This window comes from Pseudorca crassidens, chromosome X (genome assembly GCF_039906515.1).
Source record: "Pseudorca crassidens isolate mPseCra1 chromosome X, mPseCra1.hap1, whole genome shotgun sequence".
Lineage (NCBI taxonomy): Eukaryota > Metazoa > Chordata > Mammalia > Artiodactyla > Delphinidae > Pseudorca > Pseudorca crassidens.
The window spans coordinates 129,235,351-129,257,400 of NC_090317.1; the positions used below are offsets into that span (position 1 = coordinate 129,235,351).

At 43.6% G+C, this 22,050-nt stretch overlaps 1 non-coding gene across 1 annotated transcript; it reads right to left on the bottom strand.

The window, feature by feature from the left end:
• Positions 1 to 3,693: 3,693 nt before the first annotated feature.
• LOC137217674 (small nucleolar RNA SNORD82) lies at positions 3,694 to 3,763 on the bottom strand. Its single transcript, XR_010940179.1, has one exon. It is a non-coding gene; the product is annotated as a small nucleolar RNA SNORD82 (small nucleolar RNA).
• Positions 3,764 to 22,050: the final 18,287 nt, after the last annotated feature.

A 22,050-nucleotide genomic window follows, 5' to 3' on the forward strand; every position in this document is an offset into this window, starting at 1 on the left:
GGAGATGCTGTAAGTGGCCTGAGCTGTACCCCAGGAAGTGTTGCCGGTCTCTGCTGGTACAGTGGGTTGGCAGAGAACAAGTCTGGGGCCCCAGCAGAGCTATCAGCCTGTAACTATATCCCGGGAAATGGAGAGAAGGGAGACAGGTCGGCAGAAAATGCTGTGACACAATGAAGGATAATGGATGGGTGTGTGCTGGGGTGGGGCTCGCTGAGGGGAAGAAAGAATCCAGCAAGAATGGGTCTTCCTGTCCCGGTTCCGGAACGGCTAGATGGTGACCTTGGATAACCCTGGAGAAAATGGGGTCTGAACGAGGACTGCTGACGTGAGCTGATGTCTTAGCGGTCAGCTTCTCCAGACAAAACCCAAAAACAAAAACCCAAACGGTATTTTCAACATTTATAAAAGTAATGTTTGAACCACTCAAATGACTTTGATATTCTAACAAAAAATGTCTCCAAGAAGTAATTTTTTGTAAATCAAATAAATTAAACTTATAAGCTTATGAAGTCTCTGGTTTGCAATCATTCCAACATTTTTTTATGAGCTTGGTGAAATACTTTTATACCTTTCATCTCAAATGTATATTTTATATTGGAATTATAGAGCCCATATGTTCAGGTTTTTATTGGGCACTGTTCTCTTGAACACTGCCCTGATTTACTCCCCAAATTAGCACAAAATGGGTTTGAATCCTATGGGCTCCTCTAATGCCTCTCTGTATTTGGTGTCCAGCTTTCCCAGGTAAGGACACCCTTTACCTGGGAAAGTGGGATTCTGCTAACTAGGGTAATTTACTTACCTTCCTAAGCGTCTTCCTAGGGTGTCTCCTCAGCAAGCAGGCGTGTAACGTGAGACCTGGGGCACAGATACACAGAGCTCCTTTTCTCCAAGACTTCTTCTCAGTCCCTCATCTCGTTGGAGACAGACTGCATGTTCTCCGCGTTTTGTGGTCTTACAACCCGCACCCCTTATCCAGGCTGCAGACTGCCTAATCACCTACACTAGTCTGAGATTACAACACCCCAGTCCAGCTCCATCACCAGGATGCTCCAACTCATGTGTTCAGTGTGTAATTTTATTCTCAGTTCTTCACAGACTCACTCTGTTGGAGGAACCAACACTCTTAGGATCATCTAAGTGGTCAGTGATTGGATGTTGTGTCTCTCTCAAGGCTGTGTTTTGATCCACTTCACAACACAAACGTGAGGCAAAAGGCCTCTGTGGAGAACAGTATGGAGGTTCCTTAAAAAACTACAAATAGAACTACCATACGACCCAGCAATCCCACTACTGGGCATATACCCTGAGAAAACCATAATTCAAAAAGAGTCATGTACCAAAATGTTCATTGCAGCTCTATTTACAATAGCCCGGAGATGGAAACAACCTAGGTGTCCATCCTCGGATGAATGGATAAAGAAGATGTGGCACATATATACAATGGAATATTACTCAGCCATAAAAAGAAACGAAATTGAGCTATTTGTAATGAGGTGGATAGACCTAGAGTCTGTCCTACAGAGTGAAGTAAGTCAGAAAGAGAAAGACAAATACCGTATGCTAACACATATATATGGAATTTAAGAAAAACAAAAATGTCATGAAGAACCTAGGGGTAACACAGGAATAAAGACACAGACCTACTAGAGAATGGACTTGAGGATATGGGGAGGGGGAAGGGTAAGCTGTGACAAAGCGAGAGAGAGGCATGGACATATATACACTACCAAACGTAAGGTAGAGAGCTAGTGGGAAGCAGCCGCATAGCACAGGGAGATCAGCTCGTGCTTTGTGACCGCCTAGAGGGGTGGGATAGGGAGGGTGGGAGGGAGGGAGACGCAAGAGGGAAGAGATATGGGAACATATGTATATATATAACTGATACATTTTGTTGTAAAGCAGAAACTAACACACCATTGTAAAGCAATTATACTCCAATAAAGATGTTAAAAAAAAAAAAAGGCAAGGTCTTCGAATAGTGAATTTCATTAGACACAGAATGTGTGTGAAGTGCTGAGTAATCGAAAATGCTAATCTCTGGAGGCTTCTGTCCATAAGCTGCTGAAACAGAATTTCCAGTTTACATATGCATGGATTGTTTAACAATACACCCAGTCGCAACCATAAGTATGAGGTTATTTAACTGTATTTTTAAATGCTATATTTCAGAAAAAAAGGAAAAATTCTACCTTTTATAAAATTTGTTTCCACAAATAAGCCACTTCCCAAACATCTCATTCTGAGAAAAAATCTGACCATACACTAGTACCTTTGTGAATATCACATGATACTCAGACGTTTCTGTCTTAGGTAACGAACACGGACTTGTTCCCCCAAGTGAGATCACAAAGAGAAAGAGAAGACTGTATAGAGGATGGGGAAGATAGTGGATTCAGTCTGGGGCATGTTGAGTTTCATAAGAATTACAGTAAATCCATAAGTTATTCTTTACATCTCTAAAATATCCATTCCTTCCTTCCAGGCAAAGATAGTAAAATGAAGTCATGTGATAAATTACCCATATTCCAATGACATATGTCAAAAAAAGTGAAACTGATCACCTCCCAAATTGATCAAAATCTACACCACAAACTTTCAGAAAGTACTAGAAGGAAAAAAACTAGTCTTGATAGAACAGAACAGGACTGACTTCTAATTATTTGCCTATTCCCATCCCTCTGAGAACATACTTGAGAGTCAGCAAGTTCTTGAGAATTCTTAATAACACTCCTGCATTTGGAAAGCTGCATAGAAAACACTCTGGGGGGTGGGGGTGGGGGGGAAAGGTGAAATGAAAGGAAGAAGCAGGTGAGTCTGACTTCTGTGCAGGAAGGGAAGACTCCAGGGCCACATCTTGATGGGTACCAAGTGTCTTGTGCGAGAAAGAGAAAGAGAAAAGGGCATAAATCCATTCTGGAAGAAAATATAAGAGAAGTTTAAAACTCCCCCAAAAGTTTATGTTAGCTCTTTGAAAACCCTTTTAAGAACACGACTTCCAATTGTTAAAAAAAGCTTAGAGGTAAGATGATAAAAGTACTGAATTGAGATAAAAAAGAAAGACTGCAGAACCAAGGGAACAAAGGCGTCATGATTTACAGAATCAATGAATAAAGGAATCATCAGAAAACAAGATAGGGTGGACCATAAACTGGATTTAAAGGAAAGCTTTAAAGGAAAGCCATCAGAGAACCACAATGAATGAGCTGAAAAGGACAATGTGATTGAAGTAAAATCTGAAAGAGAGATGACGACCATTAAGAAGTATTAAGATGGGGCTTCCCTGGTGGCGCAGTGGTTGAGAGCCCGCCTGTCAATGCAGGGGACGCGGGTTCGTGCCCCAGTCCGGGAGGATCCCACATGCTGCGGAGCGGCTGGGCCCGTGAGCCATGGTCACTGAGCCTGCACATCCGGAGCCTGTGCTCCGCAACGGGAGAGGCCAGAACAGTGAGAGGCCCACGTATCACAAAAAAAAAAAAAAAGAAGAAGGATTAAGATGATCCAATGAAAAGATTAAGGACTGCCCCCAAATAAAGTAGGATTTTGAAACACATGAATTTGTGGATACGTACATATTATAGTTAAAATATTTTAAAACCTTTACAAGAAGAACAAGTGTCACTTTTACAAGCTGATTTCCTTGAGGAGGGAGGAGAAGAATGGGAGAATGTCAGTGTAACTTTTTTTTTCATAGCACATCAGAACATTGCAATATAACATCAGGTTTCAGTATTAAGTCTCTTGGTTGTTCATCACACGCGTGTATCTTTTTTTAAAATCTGAAGCAAATATGGTGAAAATGATTTAAAAAATATGTGAAATCAAGGCATTTACATTGTTTAATACATTAAACTGTGAAATGGATGATTATGAAAAAAATAATTTTCTCCTGAAATAATATAAAAGGAAACACGCGAATCCAAAGAACATAAGTTTGGGGAGAGATCAGGTAAGACTTAACGGCGCTGGGATACATTCCAAAGCTTTTGCTTTAAGGATAAAAAGCCATTCAGGTGTTTAGACAGAAAAGAGAGACACCTTCACTGGAGGAGGAGAAAGTCAGGTTAGGCTCAGACTTCAAAGTCAGAAGACAACAGCGAGGTATCTATAGTTTTCAGCGGGGAAATGTGTCACCCAGTAATTTTATACTCCGAGGGTATTAAAAGGAATATAAGAGTAGCAGGCACCCTGAGGTGCCAGAGAACCACACCCTCCCTCTCTACAGCCTCCATGTCAACCAAAACCTGTGTCTGGAGAGGGCAGGACACGCAGCTTCTCTGGAACAAAAGCACCCTGATGTGCAGAGCAAAGGACAGCCGCGGGTAACACCCTCTCAGTTGAATGCTGGGACCACACTTAGAAACAAATGTTTCCATTTCCCACCATGTTTCCCACCCAGCACAGGTGTTTGACAGCTCAAGCCGCAGCGGCAACAACACAAAGCAGAATAAAACAGCAACGAACAACACAACACTAAAGATAGGGTCCCTCCACTCAGGCTGAAGGACGAGCGCTACCTCGTGCAATCCTCAGAAGCCCCAGAGGGAAACACCAGTTCACACACAGATGAGCTAACTGGGGAGAGAAACTTCCTATGTTGCTCAAGGTCACATAGAAAGTTAGTGGCAAAACCTAACTTTGGATCTCGGTCTCAGTCCAAACCCGTAACTACTACAGTACCGAACATGAAAAACCACACGATGCTCTCAGAATTGCTGAATTTCAGACTTCAGGAAATAAGGAGAGAAAGATTTTTCAAGAGTTGTTTTCAACACCTTGGAATTACATACCATACACAGGTATGGATAATCACACAGGGAACAAGTGTAAGGTGTTGGGAAAATCCACAGCTGAGCTGAGTCTCTCAAAAGTTGACCCTTTCTTGTTACTTAATATTCCATGTGTTCTCATTTGTAACATTTCTCACTGTAGATAATGTACATTAGCTGCCGTTCACATTCAATTTACCAGAAATACATTTGAAAATAAGGTAATCTTATTTTATACGAGTCCTAAGAATGACTCAAGATGCACATGAGAAAATCTCCTCCCTTTTCACCTAATTGCCAAGATTTCGGGAGACATGTGGGGAAAAGGAAATTAAAGGCAATAGGTATTTTTCATGTTGTGTTGGAATACACCGAAATTATCATCTCAGGATTCATATTCGTTCCTATTTCCTAATATTTCCCAGGGGCCTATTATGCAATCACGAGCACGCATGTGCATGTGTACACACACACACACACACACACACACACACACGAAGTACCTTCCTCCCCTCCCTCCAAATGAAGGCAACAAATCAGTTTCTCTGGTAAAATCAGATTAATCAATTCTGGGCTATAGAAACATTTTCTGTTTCCCCAGTTTAGAAATTCTTAGAGATGTTCATGTAGTCATGTGAACCTTGAACCTTCAAGAATGAATTACAATATGCTCTACTTCCCATACTTATGTGACTTCCTCTCCAAAACACATTACTTTTACTAGATGTTCCCTCATACTGAGCAGCTGCTATGCTGTGATATTGAATCAACTTTGCTTTTATTGACCAAATAACTTCATATGTGTGAAAACAGGTACCACTTCAAGGGTTGTCAGATTTAGCAAATAAAAATACAAGATATCACATTAAATTTAAGATTCAGATAAACAGCAGTTAATTGTTTACAGTACGTGTATCTCATGCTCAAATGAAAAAACGGTTCGTCTGAAATTCCGATTTACCTGGGTGTCCTGTGTTTCATCTGGCAGTGCTGAACACTACAGAAGGAAAAGAGGACAGAGCTGTGGCATTTACTGGGGATGATGGAAACCTAAAATGCTTTGAGTCGGTGTTGGTAGACTCCCACATATGGACAATATTCTAAAAACTGAAACTACCTATCCTCAGCCCCAAACTTTCATGCCACTCTGTCCCTCGGGTACATGTTACTTTAAAACATCATTTTGACGAGTTTTTTCCTTTTTATTTACTCCCTCACTGAAAAGATAAGGAATCAACCATAAAGGGAACTTACTGGCTAACAGTAAACTCTGCAGGTAAAAAGTTTTTTCACTGCAAAACCGCACTTCAGAGGGGCACGAAATAGCTGTAAAGGCCAAAGAAATTATTCGTGGGATGTTCTGAGAGGTACATGATGGCGTTACACTTGAGTCATGATTAACGTTTTCTCAGAGTTTTCTTTTTTTCACAGCGACTAACACATCATTATTCCTCTTAAGTAATGAAAAGCTGGGAACCTTGCCAAAAGTTACCTTAACAGATGCTATTTTATCATTTCAGTGAATTCCATCATTTTTCACATCTTGGTAATTATATTTCAGAGGCAGAATTCATGCTGAGTATGGTGGGCTGCTGCTACAAAACTAGACCCCAGAAATAAATTAACCAGATAGCTCCAGCAAGCCTGGGGACGCAGGGGGCCCGGCCCGCCTCACCTGCGGCTTGGTTTTCGGGAATCCACTGTTTCCTATTTTGTGCTTCATTTCAACTCACCTTTTCACACTTGCTCCAAACTGAATTACCTGTGGGGAACCATGAAACTCTTGGTTTCCTTTTGAGAAGCTTAACTCATTGCAAATATTCTGGAGTTTGGAGAAAAAAGAACTACAGGTTCTATCTCATTAGGTACTCATGCTTGAATTAAACCACGATAACATTCCCAAAGGACGCCAAGAGCACAGAAGGGCAGACTTATTTTTAAATGTTTGCTGAGGATGGGAATAGTTCATATTTGTCTACTCTGACTTCAAATCCCTTCAGACCTGAATCCAACTGGCCTGAATCGATAATAATGCCTTCACTAATATTCATTTGTTTCTTTGACATACCCGCAAACTCACAAAAGGAAACTCTCGGCTTTCCAGAGGTCAGTGCTTCTCAGACCAAACGGATTACCTGTCCTGATAGCAGGGGATTCACGGAACATGCAAACTCCGTGCCAAACCAGCCTAGACACTAAGAGTAATGCTACTGATACTAGTCGGTGAGGAGGTAGCAATGGCTCCGGCAGATGTTCAGAGCTGCTCACCACTGCACTTAGGACTAGGAGGAAAGGAACATCTGCTCTCACACTTGTGAGACCTGGGGGGACAGTCACTTTTCATCCTGAGAGTCATTCATAACCAAGGACGGTCATTCCTGTTCTAAGGCACTGGGAGGTTATCTAGGTGAGGTCACCCTGGTAGAAGTTTGCTTTTCCACTGCTTTCCACATCAAATATCAACACCGTGGGGACAGACTCGCTGGCAGACGGCAAGGGATCCTTGTGCATGGAGGGAACTGAAGCTCTTTAAGGAAAAAAGAAAAAAAGAAACAAACGTCCAGCTGACAGGGCTGTATGGCCTGGAAAGCTGGCTGGGTGTTCATCCGCTTGCTTTATTTGTTCTGGAAATTCGTAGGATGCTTTCATTAGCTGTCCTTTCAATTTGGCTCCAGAGCCAGTTTAAGAGAATCCTCATCTGAGAAGACACTCCTAAGTGTGGGACATAAGAGAGACACAGGACCTGAAAACAATCAAGAATCCTCCTTCCTTTCTCTACGATTACGATAAAAGTGGGATGTAGAGGTGTACTGACCTGCTGCTGAAAGCAAAGAGAAGAATTTCTTCTAGAACAGGCAGTTAAAGAGAAAAATCTACCATCATCTTTAAATTAGAAAATGTCAAATGTGAGAACGGGGTAGGGGTCATAAGAGCAGCAATTAACAAACGCTTTCTAAAACTGTTGAGGAAGGAAGAGGCACTCCTCTGCCTCCGCCCACAAGACTGTGAACCTGTTACATTTGCAAAGTGGAGCTGTTCGATCCTTGAGAAGCAGGAAGAAGTTGTTCACGCTAATAAACGGGCAATCTCTGAAGTGTTTTTCATGACACCTTCCTGTACATCTAGAGGTTAAAAGGTTTTCTCTCCTCTCCCCTCCTTTCATTTGTTTTTTCTCTTCTAAGTCTGAAGTCCAAAAGTTTACAGCCTGTTCTGAAAGACAGTTGGTTGCTTTGCATTAGTATTAATTTGGCTGTGTTGACTAAATATTCAGCTGCCAGCTGGATGCCTTACATGGTTTGAAATAAAATCCATACAAGTTATGGAAATGTTGAAAACTAAAATGAGCAAGGCTGTTTTGGCCAGAACATATTGTTTCCAAATTAGATTTTATGTGTAAAAATGTAAAATTTAGTGTCTATAAAAACTGTATGAAAATATACTTCTATGAGTTATAGCTATATATATATATATATATATATATACACACATTATATATATAATGTTTCTATCTATTGTGGCAGCTATAAATATAAAAGCAGTATATAATCAACAGTAAATTATGTATCACTCATCCTTTCTAGGAATAAATATTTTCTTTAAAAAATTATTTCAACGGGCCAATATTTGATTTATGTTTATTTTATTTCAAGTTTTTAGTTCTTCTCAGGTTTATAAATTTGGATCTTAAAAACATTTATAGTTCTGGCAAACAATTTTATGGAGTTTACATATATAAATACATGGAGACCATTTTAAAATCCATAATCCCTGATTCTGGGATAAAAGGATGCCAGTCGTTTCAACCCAATGGTTTACTGTGACAAAAAGTACTGAAGGGAATCAGCAAGCGAGACTGGTGGGGAAATAACTGCAGCACAAGGAACAGCCTTTACTCCATAACCTGCAGAGCAGTCTGTATCCCGTAACTTATGCTGAAGAATTCACACGATCACCAATTTCTCAATACTCATTCCTGAGACCATCAGGAAACCTAGAAACAGATATCACCCCTTGGCAAACTTTTAAAATAATAATTTGGGATGCGGTATCACCAATCATTCCCTTTTGACTCTAAATCAAACGTGGTTAATTGTAGAGAAGCTACAGTTGACGTTGCACATGTAAATGCAATATTTGCTTTTTCGTGACAACCCCCAACTCTCCTAACCCAGGAGGACGAATTGTGTGCAGGGACCTGTCGCTTGAGGTCTTCCCGGTAGTGACAGGGCCTGTGCCACGTGCAGAAGGCTGCTCGCATGTCGGTCATCAAGTAGAGTCACTCTCCACGTCCAATCACCCTTCTCTGCCCTGCCTAGTGAAGCCTGGAGCTGGGCCCTTCAAACACTCTTCCTGACGCACATGCACAATGTCAGGCTTGTCAGTAGACAGTGCAGGAGGGACCCTGCAGCGGGAAGGGGCTTCTTCCTCTCCAGGTTCTAATGACTCCCCTCCCTTGATGCTCCTATGACCAGGTTTCCAGGGGTCTGCATGGGCCACTGAGCAGTGGTCACCCTGCAGCAACTTCTGTTCCTCACTAGCTTCAACCCGCTAATTTGGACCAGTCCTCTTCCCGGGCAAAGCAAAACTTATCCACAGTGGGCTGCAACCACACCCTCTCCAATGAGTCTGAATCCCATCCACGGGGAGGAGCTCCTTCCCAAATTTATTCCCTCCCGCCTTCAACACTCTTCCTCGGGCCCTATCGTATTCTTTAGATAGATTCTCTTCTGCCTTTTCTTCATAGTTGACCTTCATTAGTTGTCAAAATAATTGTTTACTTTTCCCTCTGCCAATTACTGCTGTGGTATTTGTCTCCTGTCTGGAGTGTGATGGGTAACGTTCCCCAAATCCCCTTCATGGCACCAGGTAAAGGTCCACCCTACAAGAAGTAAGCATATTTAAAAAAATCTTTTCCCAGGCTTCCCTGGTGGCGCAGTGGTTGAGAGTCCGCCTGCCGATGCAGGGGACACGGGTTCGTGCCCCGGTCTGGGAAGATCCCACATGCCACGGAGCGTCTGAGCCCGTGAGCCATGGCCGCTGAGCCTGCGCGACCGGAGCCTGTGCTCCGCAACGGGAGAGGCCACAACAGTGAGAGGCCCGCATACCGCAAAAAAAAAAAAAAAAAAAAATTTCCCAAGTGCAACTCAAAAAGTATGAGCACTCCCACAAACACTTTCCCTAAAATAAACTAGTCCCTTCACAGAGTCTCCCAAACAACTCCAACATGGAGGCTTCTGGGGAGATGAAGAGGGTTACGTTACCCAGAAATTTCTTCTTTTGACGTCTTGATAGTGATATCTTCAGACTGACCTCGATGGCTGGAGTGACCTGCGTCAAGACTGCCTCCCCTTAAACACAGCTTCTCAAAACTCCTTACCACTTATCCACATTTCGTGTCTCATATTCAGCTTGTATATCTTATTTCAGCAAAACCGAAGTTAGGTTTGGAAGTGACCCTGGGCAGTTCCTGAGGGAACCTCGGTTTCTGCTGCCATGAAAGCCTTCCTTCACTTTGACTTGAACGAGTATGTTTACTTTCCATTACTGTGCTACCCTTTTCCAACAACTGTATCCCTTATTTAAATCCTTGTGCTTTCCAAAGACACAAAGAGGTATTCTGCATCGTTACATCTCTAAGGTATTTCCATAACACAGTTTTAAAAAATGTATTCCTCAGCATTTCATGCTATGCTATTTTTTTCCCCTGCGGAAAGGTTCCTATCTTTGAAAAATGGCACGTTTTCCCCCAAATCATAAACTACGAGCTAGCATTATGGTCCACAAAGCTAAATTAGGTCTCACCGTGGGGCTATCTCCTCGCCCTCCTTTCTACAAAACAAGTTTATGTTGAATGACGACTATTTCCCAGGGGCTGTGAGGGGCACAGCATCAGAACAGAAAGGTCTCCGTGCTGAGAGCCTAACCTGCCTCGTCAATAAACAAGTCCACAAACGAATCCACCACCTGAAGGAAGCAGGTCGAGATGGGCTTGAACGTCTCAGCAGGGCTGGAATGTGCGGAGTCTTGCAGAAGTGCCAAAGGAAGTCATCACAGGCTTGACAGAGAGAGAGGCTTTTGTCCAATTGTTTTTAAGGGTTTTGCTTTGGCTGCTTGTGGAACATGAATCGTAGACAAGCGGGGGAGAATCATGGGGCCATCTAGGAAGTTATCACTAGGTCCAGGGAAGAGATGATGGACATTTGAACCAGATTCAGTAGAGATGATGAAAATGGACCCGCTGGGATACACTCGAGAGACCAAGCACGGGGACTTGGGGGTTGAAGCAAAGGAATCAAAGGGTGACTCGGAGGTGTTTGGCTTAAGAAACTGGGCGGATAGTGGTATCATTTATTAAGATCTGGAAAACTGAGTAGATAATTTTAGGCAAAATTAAATGATCAGTTTGGGATCTATCTAAGCAGAAATGTCAAAACAAAACAAAAACAAACAAAAAACCCCCAACCAGTTGGATACAGCTCTGTAGCTCGTAGGAGAACTCTACGCTAACAGGATACGTGTAGGTGCTATGAACCTGTAACTGGCATCTGACGCGAGGAGAATGGATGAGACCGCTTACAATGAGAGAGCAGAAACAAAGAGAAGGGCCTGGGAAGCAGAGAGCCACGTATAAAGCTGGAAGGAGGAAGGTGTGGCTGCAGAATGGACCCCTTTCACATTGTGAACGTCCTCCTCAGCTCAGTGGGGATTCCCCTCACCCTGTACACGTCCTGGGCATTTGGCTGCGTTTTAGATTTGCCCAGGCACTTTGAAATAACGCTGATGCCTGGGTCCCATCCCCAGCTACTTCTCGTAATTCGTCCACCCAGGTGGTTCCAATGTTCAACTCAGGTTGAGAACCACTGCTGGCAGCTGTGGACTCAGACGATCCTGGTTAGTTAGATGAATGCCATTGCTATCTGGCTGAAGGTACATCAATAGCTTCGCTATTTTCCAATATATCCGTGTCATTAAAGCGTCCCCTCATCTCTCCATCAAAATGTCAAAAAGTTTTATTAGGGGATGAATTTCGTTTAAGTATTCCATGTTCTGATCTAGAAAGGCAACCTTTTTTCACTCAGATTTAAAAATAGTGCTAATTTGAAATGGTGAGTATGGTCCTATATAGGTAGCTGGAGGATGCTACCAGAATCCAAGTGGTGGACACTACTCCCAACTAGAGCACTTAAGAAAGATTTCCTGAGGATAATGACGCCTGAGCTACCATAATGGTACCTGAGCCTGATGAAAATGGACGAGAAGGGAATCCCAGACACAGGGAAAATGCAGGGAGACGTCAAAGAGCATGGCCTAAGAGAACTGCAACCTAGTTTCAGCTGGAATGTGAGGGACATGGAGAATGGCAGGACAGGGAATGGATCACTGCACACCACGTCTGCATGGCGGCCAGCCTGCACTTTATTCTTCAGGTGACGGAACCAATACAAGGGTTTTCGCAGGGCAATGATAAAACCTATTTCTGTTTGGGAAAGATTACAAATCATGAGTCGGACACGGGTTTAAGGCGGTCAAAGGTATATTCAGCGACACCGGTTAGTATAATTAATTGCGTCTTGCAGATGAGAAATGACAAGGGCTTGAACTAAAGCAGTGGCAGAAGGAACCTGAGGCAGATGCAGATCTGGAATAAACGACTGGGTACGGAGGACAGAGACAAAGAGGAAAACTGTACTTCCTAATGAGGCACAGAAGGGACAGGGTGCTTTCCAGTTAGGGAATTGGAGAATTCAGTTGGATGCCTGTAACACATCCAGGTAAATGTGTCCATCAGAAAGGGGACCTATGCACTCATTTCCTAGGGCTGCTGCAAAAAACTATCACAAACTCAGTGGCTTAACACAACTCAAATTTATTACCTTGCAGTTCTGAAGGTTAAAAGTCCAAAATGGGCTTCACCAGGCCAAAACCAAGATGTCTGCAAGGATGCATTTCCTCCTGGAGACACAGGGGAGAATGCACTCTTTAGCCTCTTCCAGCATCCAGAGGCTGCCCACATTCCTTGGCTAATGGCCCCTTCCTCCACATTCAAAGCCAGCCACGGCTGGTCAAGCGCTTCTCATATTGCATCACTGTCTGTCTCGTCCACTTTAAGGATCCCTGTGATTACACTGGATCCGCGCGGATAATCTATTTTGTGTCGGCAGACAGGCAGCCTTAATTCCATCTGCAACTTTAATTCCTCTTTGCCACGTAAAGCAACAAGTTCACAGATCCCAGGAGTTAGAATGCAGACATCTTTGGCGGGTAGGGTCACTATTCTGCCCTTCTACAGTCTGAAATACGGGGTAGCTGTGAGGGGATGGACATCCAACTTGACACTCCCCAGCACAGAGCCCAGAACAAGAAGCTGAGATTTCCCAGCAGGCTGAGGAGGAGAAGTGTCCGGGGATGAATGTTCAGGGTGGAGAAGGGAGAGGTGGCCATGACACAAGTAAGAACAAGCAGCTGGAGGAGAAGATGGAAGCAGGTGAGAGCAGCAGCAGTAACATATGGGTGAGGGAAAAGGTGTGAGTAATGGTTTTGAGCTGGATACAAATCTGTGCCTGGAAACTCTTGACATGTCGAAATAGCCCCGGAGGTAATGGCTTTAATTCTGAGCCACAGCAAAGACACATAAAACATTCCTTTTTGTTTTATACATTCATTGTATAAAACAGAGCAAACATATATACATCACTTCACATTTCTCTTCATGTCTGAATCACAACAAAAATCCTGTACCCATAAATGGAGTGTCTGACTGAGGAGAGCTATTCCAAGTAAGAATTTTCCATGGATTTGTTATGGCTGAATGTAGTGAAGTTGAAATAAAAGAATCTTCTTTGTGGTTCCTTTTAGATTAATGCGGTCCATTCCGGTGAAATGGCTGTATCTAACAATAATCAACCCTTCTTAACTCTAACAAAAACTTCATCATGTAAGGAACATGTTAGTTGTAGTAGGGGTTAGCAAGTCTTTGGACGGTAACTTTTTCTTGTTGTTCTGTAAGTTTGTTCTTATCTCCTTTCATTAAGTCATTAAAACATCCAGGTAATTTGGTAACTCTTTTAAGATGCAGTACGCACGCGCGCGCACGCACACACACACACACACACACAGTTGATTCAAGGCGCATGGAATGAAAAGACAAAGATGAGGAAGACTAATGGGATTAAATTAGGTATCTAGGGCTTCCCTGGTGGCGCAGTGGTTGAGAGTCCACCTGCCAATGCAGGGGACACGGGTTCGTGCCCCGGTCCAGGAGGATCCCACGTGCCGCAGAGCAGCTGGGCCCGTGAGCCATGGCTGCTGAGCCTGCGCGTCCGGAGCCTGTGCTCTGCAACGGGAGAGGCCACAGCAGTGAGAGGCCCGCGTACCGCCAAAAAAAAAAAAAAAAAAAAAAAGGTATCTAAGATGTGTTCAGGGAAACATATTTACTATGCCGAAAGCCTCAAGGAAGAGTCAAGGCTTTTGTTAGAATTTTTAAACCATTTTTTTACATAACACAAATATTAGACAAAAAATATACAAATTATATATACATGAATGTAGGCAAATTATATATATACACCTAGAAAGAGGGAGAGGGAGAAAGACAGAGAGAGAGGGCAAGTCTTCTGAAGCATGTGCTGTGATAGGCTGCTGCCAAGCTGGCCTCCCTGGTGCTAAAGATCTGTGTCCCCTCCCGTTCAGTGTGGGCGGGAGCTTACTTCTAACCACAGAACATCCAGGACTGCAGAATCCACTGACGACACTACGTGAGACTCCATCTTAGCAGACTGTCTGCTTAGAGTCCTGAAGAGAAGCCCATACCAGCCTGGAAGCAGCAAACGGCCCCGTCGTGAACTGCAAACAGAGAAAGGCACGTGCCTGAGAACTGTGGGCAGCCTTGAGGCTGTGAAAGTGGCCTCCAGCCAAGAGCCAGTAAAAAGTCAGGGCCTCGTGCGTTCAGCCCCAAGGACATGGCTTCTGCCAACACCCTAAGTGCTCCTGAAGATAGACTCTTCCCCATTCAGGCCTCCAGGTGAGAACACAGCCCAGACGACACCTCGGCTGCAGTTCCGGGAGACAGGAGAACACCCAGCTAAGCCACATCTGGGCTCCTGTGTCACAGAGATGGTGGGATGACAGACGCATGTTATTGTGAACCAGCGCATCTGCGACAACTTGCGAGGCAGTAGAGAAAACTCATAAGAGGCACTTTTAGAATTAAGTTCCATTCCATTTTTGTTATGAAGAAAACACCACATTTGCTAAAATAGTTATTTAAAATTAACTATGTTTTCCCTCTGATCTGTATGAATGGAAATTGGATAAATACTTTTTCTCTAAATTGGAGTCTCAGTTTGAGACGGGAAATCGTGCAGACTTTAAACAGCTGCCCTCATATCTAGCAAGGCAGTCTTGATAATTACATCTGTGGACCTAGAATCTCAGTGTAGCTGACCTATCCATGACCTTGAATTTTGGTAGTTTAATTTCTTAAACAGACAGCAATTGTTAATTATATGTTATTGGATTACTGAATTTTTAATTTTTTACTGATTAATGGTTTTCATAAAGGTAGATACAATCTAAAGGTGTGTGTGTGTGTGTGTATGTGTGTATATATATATATATAACTATGAGATTATTTTCATCCAACATCAACCTTTTTCTAGGTTTTATTCAATGATTTATTTACCATCGTATACAAACACACGAGGAAGACTTGGTAGGCATAAGAAGGAAGGTACTTTATCTCTCAAAGGATCGTAACTCATTGTAGACTCTTTTCATTTCATTTTATTTATTTTTTAAAGTTTATTTATGTATTTATCTTTGGCTGCATTGGGTCTTCGTGGCTGTGCGCGGGCTTTCTCTAGTTGTGGTGAGCTACTCTTCATTGCAGTGCGTGGGCTTCTCACTGCAGTGGCTTCTCTTGTTGCAGAGCACAGGCTCTAGGTGCATGGGCTTCAGTAGTTGTGGCACACAGGCTCAGTAGTTGTGGCTCACAGGCTTAGTTGCTCCGCGACATGGGGGATCTTCCCAGACCAAGGATCTGGGAACCCGTGTCCCCTGCATTGGCAGGCGGATTCTTAACCACTGCGCCACCAGGGAAGTCCACTGCAGACTCTTTTCTTGTGCAGATATTGAATTCATTCTTCATTAACCCTTCTTTTCTTGATTCTACACAGAACCTACCAAAACTGCTCTCTTTCTACAACTCAGCTACACGTTGGAGAAGAGAAGAAGTAGTTTATCCTCTCGGGTAGAATCTGAAGGGTCACATAAGGTCCTCTAGTCAAATGGAGTGAGCTGTAATATCATCTGATCCCGAAACTGAATGTCTCAAACACACTTGCTCGCTGTTAACAGCTGGTGCATCAACAACAAAGCTCTGCTGTGCTTTCACAACTGTGCTAAGACCTGTGGGAGATGTAGATGTGCCTCTCCTTGGCTGTACCTGGTTCAGAGGAGTGCCAGCATCCTGACCCATGAACTCACCTCTGTGATGTGGGTTAGGGGTTCCTAAAAGTGCCCCAGACCACAAATTTCTCATCACCACCCAGTCTCAGTGCCAACATTTTCACAGGTAACTTACTGAACTTATTTAGTAAGGAGCCAAACTAAAATGGAACTGACCTATTTGAGAGAAAATATATGAATTCATTATCAGATGCTGACTTTAGGATAAATTGATTTTCTAGGGTAGGTGCTCCCCAGTTAAACTGATCACTAGTTAAAGCCAGGATAACATCAGATAGAGAGTATTTTATTACGGAGAATATGATCAGGGATACATCCTGTGTTTTTCTGGGACAAACCTCAGTTACGAATCAAAAGGAAACAGCACAAATATTTTATTGAGCTGCTATTATGTACAAGGTATTTTCTTAAGTAGTGGGTACGTTAAAATGATGACTAATATATGACACACTGTTTTTATTTTTTTGCAGGGATAAATTGATTTTTTAGGGTAGGTGTTCTGCAATTAACCTGATCACTAGTTAAAGCCATGATAATATCACACAGAGAGTATTTTATTATGGATATCAGGGATACATTTTGTGTTTTTCTGGGACAAACCTCAGTCACGAATCTAAAGGAAACAGCATAAATATTTTATTGAGCTGCTACTATGTCCAAGGTATTCTTTTAAGTAGTGGGTAGGTGACAATGATGACTAATATATGACACACATACTTTATGTTTTTATTTTTTTGCAGGTATCAGTATCTTATTCTTTTTTTGCTGAGTAGCATTGATTATGGGAATATACTACAATTTGTTTATTCATTCTCCTGTTAGTAGACATTTAGGTTGTTTCCAGTTTGGGGCTATCTTTTGGGGAGCGTACACATTTCCCTTGGATATATACCAAGGAGGAGAAATACTAGGTCATAGGGTAGGTGTGTGTCTATTAGGAACTTCCAAACAGCTTCCCAGAGTGGTTGTATAAACTTACACTGCCACCAGCAGTGCATGAGACTTCCAGTCGCCCCATATCCTCTCTGACACTTGGTAATGTCAGTCTTTTTAATTTTAAGAATTCTGATGGGTGTGTAGTGGTGTCTTTGTCTTTTGGTTGAAGTATAGTTGATTTACTGTGATGCATACAAACACGTAATGAGATAGGGTACCGTGAAGATTTTGATGATGCTATAAATCAGTTAAAAACAAAAGGTCAGGGTAGTCATAGGGTTTGAGCAGGTTTAAGGTGTTACACAGCTGGAAGAAAGTCACCGAAGTGGGAATGTGCTCGGTGTACTTGGAGGACGGGCAGGTTTCTGTGGGGCTGAGACTTCAGTGTCGGGGAGGGAGGATGTGAAATGAGGATAAACGGTGGACTAGTCCTGCCTAGGGAATCCGCATGTCAAGTTATACTTGACATACTTGAATATACTTTATAGGTGTGAGAGGCAATGAGAAGGCTTAGGTCTACGAAGGTAACTCTCTTGACGTATTCGGGATGGATCAGAGTGGGAGAGACCGGAGGCAGAGACAGCTGTCGGAAAGTGAAAGAGAGGCTGTTAAGTCTGAGCAGGGAGGCGGGGAACTAGAAGCGGATGCTACGAGTCCCTGAGAGATCAAATCGGCAGAATTTCACTACTGAAAGACATAAGCAGCAAGGGGGAGGAGAGTGGAGATAGTTCTGAGGTTTTGAGAAGAGCCAGCGGCAAAGTAACCAATTCAAACTGGAAAAAGAAAGAGTCGAGCTGTGGGGAGACACTGACCAGCCGGCTGGCCACTTTAAGACTCACAGAGCCTAGGGAGCAGAGTGGAGAAGAGGCAGGTTTGAAACAGACACCAGCCGCCCAGATGCAAGCGGTCATGGGAGAGACACATCTTTTTAATTTACAGGAGACCTAGCTTTGATCTGACCAAGCCCCGACTCTTAGAGTTTACCTTGTCCAACTTGACAGTTAGATCAAGGGGGTTGTGCCGACATGGTATGTCACTGACTTCTTGTTTAAATATCATGTGTAAGGATTTTACTAGCTCATAACCAAATGGGCTCTTAGATGAAGCTAACAATGCTTCAAAACCACAGGGCAAGAGTGAGGAAGGACATTGGCAAGAGATGATCAGCGTGACATAGCCCTATAAATCACCTTGCAGTGGACCAGCAGATATAAACGTCATCCAGTGTGACAATACGTGAGGCTGACTTGGCTGACATGCTAGCTTGGTGAATCTCCATGTACACTCTTTTACGATGAGGTCCTAAATTATTTTTGTTGGCTTTACCCACAGTTAAAACTTGCGTCATGGAGTATCATTTGTACTTGTTTACCCAATATTTTCTCCTCCTTAACACAATCAAAAATAAATCTTTCCCCTTAACGTTATGCTATTGCTTTACATGTTTTATTTGTAATTTTTATTTATGCTTATTCCTTCAATGCTACATTGTAAAAAATTAATGTGTTTTTGCCTCTTCAAGCTTAACTATAAATTAATTGTTATGAACCAAAGACATTTCACCCGTCATGAAAAACATAAGACAAACTGGCAGTCTGTTCTGTTCTCTATATGTGTATTGGCCTTCTCTGAAGTAAATGCATTTGAAAAGATAATGCATGTGTCTAGCACTGTGACTGGCCAATGTGCAACTGACAAAGAGTTCTACTCTTCCCTTGCCTCCCAGGTCTCTTACTTTTAACTCTTGGAGGTGGTGTTATGTTTCACACAGTTCAAAGACAGTTCTGGTCCTAGCCAGGCTGCCACGTAGTTGTTGGAGCTTGAAAGAGCGTTTACGTTCTCTGGTCTCAAAGTCTTCAGGTACAGATTAAAGTGCACCTCAGCTCCTTGTTCTCTGACTTGTTGTCCAGCCAATCACATGCTTATTTCATGTTCACCTTGTTCCCTCTCCCTTTCTTTGTTCCTCTTCATGAAACAAAATTGACATTCTCTCCTGAAAGACTCTATCTTTAAGCCAAGTCTCTAATGACTTTTATGGAAAGGAATAATGCCATCCATTGATTTCATTTACCATCATTAAATACCTATTAAATAACAGGCCCAGTTTCAGAAACTGGGAATACAGCAATGAACAAAATAGAGAAAGCTCTACTCCTGTGGAGCTTACATTCCAACGTGGAGAGACAGAAAACAATCACGCAGTTACAATATAAATACACAGAATATATAACAGGGCAAGTGATAAGGAAAGCTAGCAGGAAAAATGTGCCAGGTTGTGGGGATAAAGAGTGATAGGGTGGGCGGAATTTACGACAGAGCAGCCAGAGAGAAAAGTCTCTGATAGTGGCAGTAAAGGAGGGAGCAGTGCAAGCACCTGGCGGGGAGAAGGTCTAGGTAGCGGAAACCGTAAGCAGAGACGCCCCCCAGTGCACAGCGGTGTGCTTGGCCCCACCTCTTTACAACAGGTAAAGAGGCTGAAATGACATCGGAGAGATAGCTGGGCACAAGACCACGTCGCTGACGCTGGTATAGACTTCGGATTTCTTTCCGATAGAGAAGGAAAACTACACAGGGCTTTGTTATGACTGACGCTGAAATATGTGAGTACAATAACATACAGTTTAATATAGAAGAATGATAATTTATACATTAACCGACTCACTGTGGCTGAGTAGGAAGACAAGGGTAGAAAGGGGTAGACCAGTTAGACGGCCCTCACAGCCCTCAAGGTGAGTTATGATGCTGTGTGGTAACTTGGTTTAGGGTGGTAGGGGCAGAAGTGGTGAAAAGTCGTTGTATTCTGCAGGGAGCTGGAAGACACAGCCTGCGAAGTCCGTGAAGGATCTAGATACAGAGTGCAAGAGCAGCAGGGAGCTCAGGAACGGCCCAGCTACCGAGGAGGAGCGAGTGGACAGAAGCTGCCCTTTGCTACAAGGGGCAAGGCTGCGGGAGTATCAAGACTCTTTCGTGGGTTCAGAAGCCGGGTGGGTGTGGGGTGATGGAACTCAGAAGTTCTCACACATGGACAGTTTCTCTGTGTAAAGAAACAAAAATATAACTACAAATCCAAATCTTGCTTTACACAAGCATCGAGGTTATGGGTTTTGAGACGTCCTGGGCAGTCTGACTTAGTTTATACCCAGCGTGCCGGGGAGAAGGGGCAGTTTCTGAACTCCCCTCACTCCAGATGGCCGAAGACTAGGCACAGAAAAGACACACTGCCCATGATTCATTCAGCAAACGTGGATGGGGCGCCTGCCATGCGCCCGGCACTATCCCATGGCCTTGGGTTACAGCAGTGAACTAACGGACCGTATCCCTGGGTTCAGTGTTGAACTCGACACCGCCTGACAGAACGTGCCCTGTGCTTGGCAGCCTGCCCCTCCAGAGCTTCGGGGAGTAAAGGGCCGCCCCGCCCGATGCCCCCTTCCCACACTGTGTCCTAAGGGGCTAGGAGAACAAGCAACATTGGGTGCTGTCAGGGGACCCCAGCGGGTTGCTCGTCTGCCTGCCCTCATCCTGGTACCGACCCTACCCCTCCTTTAGCCTGCCTCTCTGTCCCTTCCCACCCCCCTTCTAAAGCCCCCCACGGTGCTTTTGCACCAGGTTTCCATGCTCAGCAACCCCTCTTCGTCCTCACATCCTCCCCGGAGATTCTCTTCACCTTCCTTCCTTGGCACAAACCTAGTTTTTGCAGGATGACACAGCTTCACGTGCAGCCCTCCTTTTTCTCCCACAGCTTACAGAGGCAGCAAGGCTTGGAGGTGCCCTTCACTTTGCTCTATCCTCTTTCAGCCGAGCAATCTCTCCTCCTTCGCGCTCCCTGTCATGGCCACTCCTCTCCTTACTGAGCCCCGATGCCCACTAGAGTCCTTTCCTGAAGCACAGCTGAACACTCTCGTGTGTTCTGACGTGATGTCGCTCTCCTTGCGCCCCTTGCCTCCGAGCCCTCTGCACATCTCTCCTTCGCTTCATTTACTAGCTGGAGAAAACTGTGCTTTCATAGGGCCTTGCGATTAGCTTAGTCCTGTCCTCATAACCCCCTCTCTTAAGGTCAAGTGATTAGGAACCTGAATTCCATCTGCGAAGTTCCTTTGGGCATGTACACAATGCGACAGAATAATGACAGTAACACCTGGGGCAGAACTCACAGGTGCCGTCTAGAAGTCAGCCTGCCACGTCTCCCGATAAAAACTTCCAAGCTGATGTTTTCTTCTTACCAGTGGGAGTGCGACTTAACGGGCCTAACCCTGAAATGGAGAAACTAGCATATGTGTATAGGAAGAGATTGCTGATTGACTGAACTCACTTCCAGACCGTGTTTTCATCTAAACATGGCTGACAAAGCCTGCTAGCAGCTGACAATACTTCCAGACGGTGCAACAAAGTCAGGCCACAAAGACCAAGAGGAAGTAGCCAGATAAAATGAATAAGGGGGCAGGGAATGAGAGCAGGAAAAAACTGTGCATCTGTAAAGATTTTATTTTTTAAACAATAATGAGAAGAGAGCAAGTACCAAACACTTGAGGTCTATGTTTTCGGCTGATCTCAACTCATTTATCTAAGGAGCAAAAGGTCAGACGTTTCAAGGGATCATTACATGGTGTTGAGTTGGATGAATCACACCATTCGTCATGGTGACATGGATGAAGAGGCCCACAATGAGTGATGCTAGGCTCAAAATAATACTCTTTTTTTCACATATATTTTACACAGACTCAAATGTTTAAAAACAGTGGGGAAATTAAACAAACACTAGGTGGCTGCTGCTTCTATGCTTTTAAAACAACAGTTATTAAACTTTTTTTTTTTTTTTTTGCGGTACGCGGGCCTCTCACTGTTGTGGCCTCTCCCGTTGCGGAGCACAGGCTCCGGACAC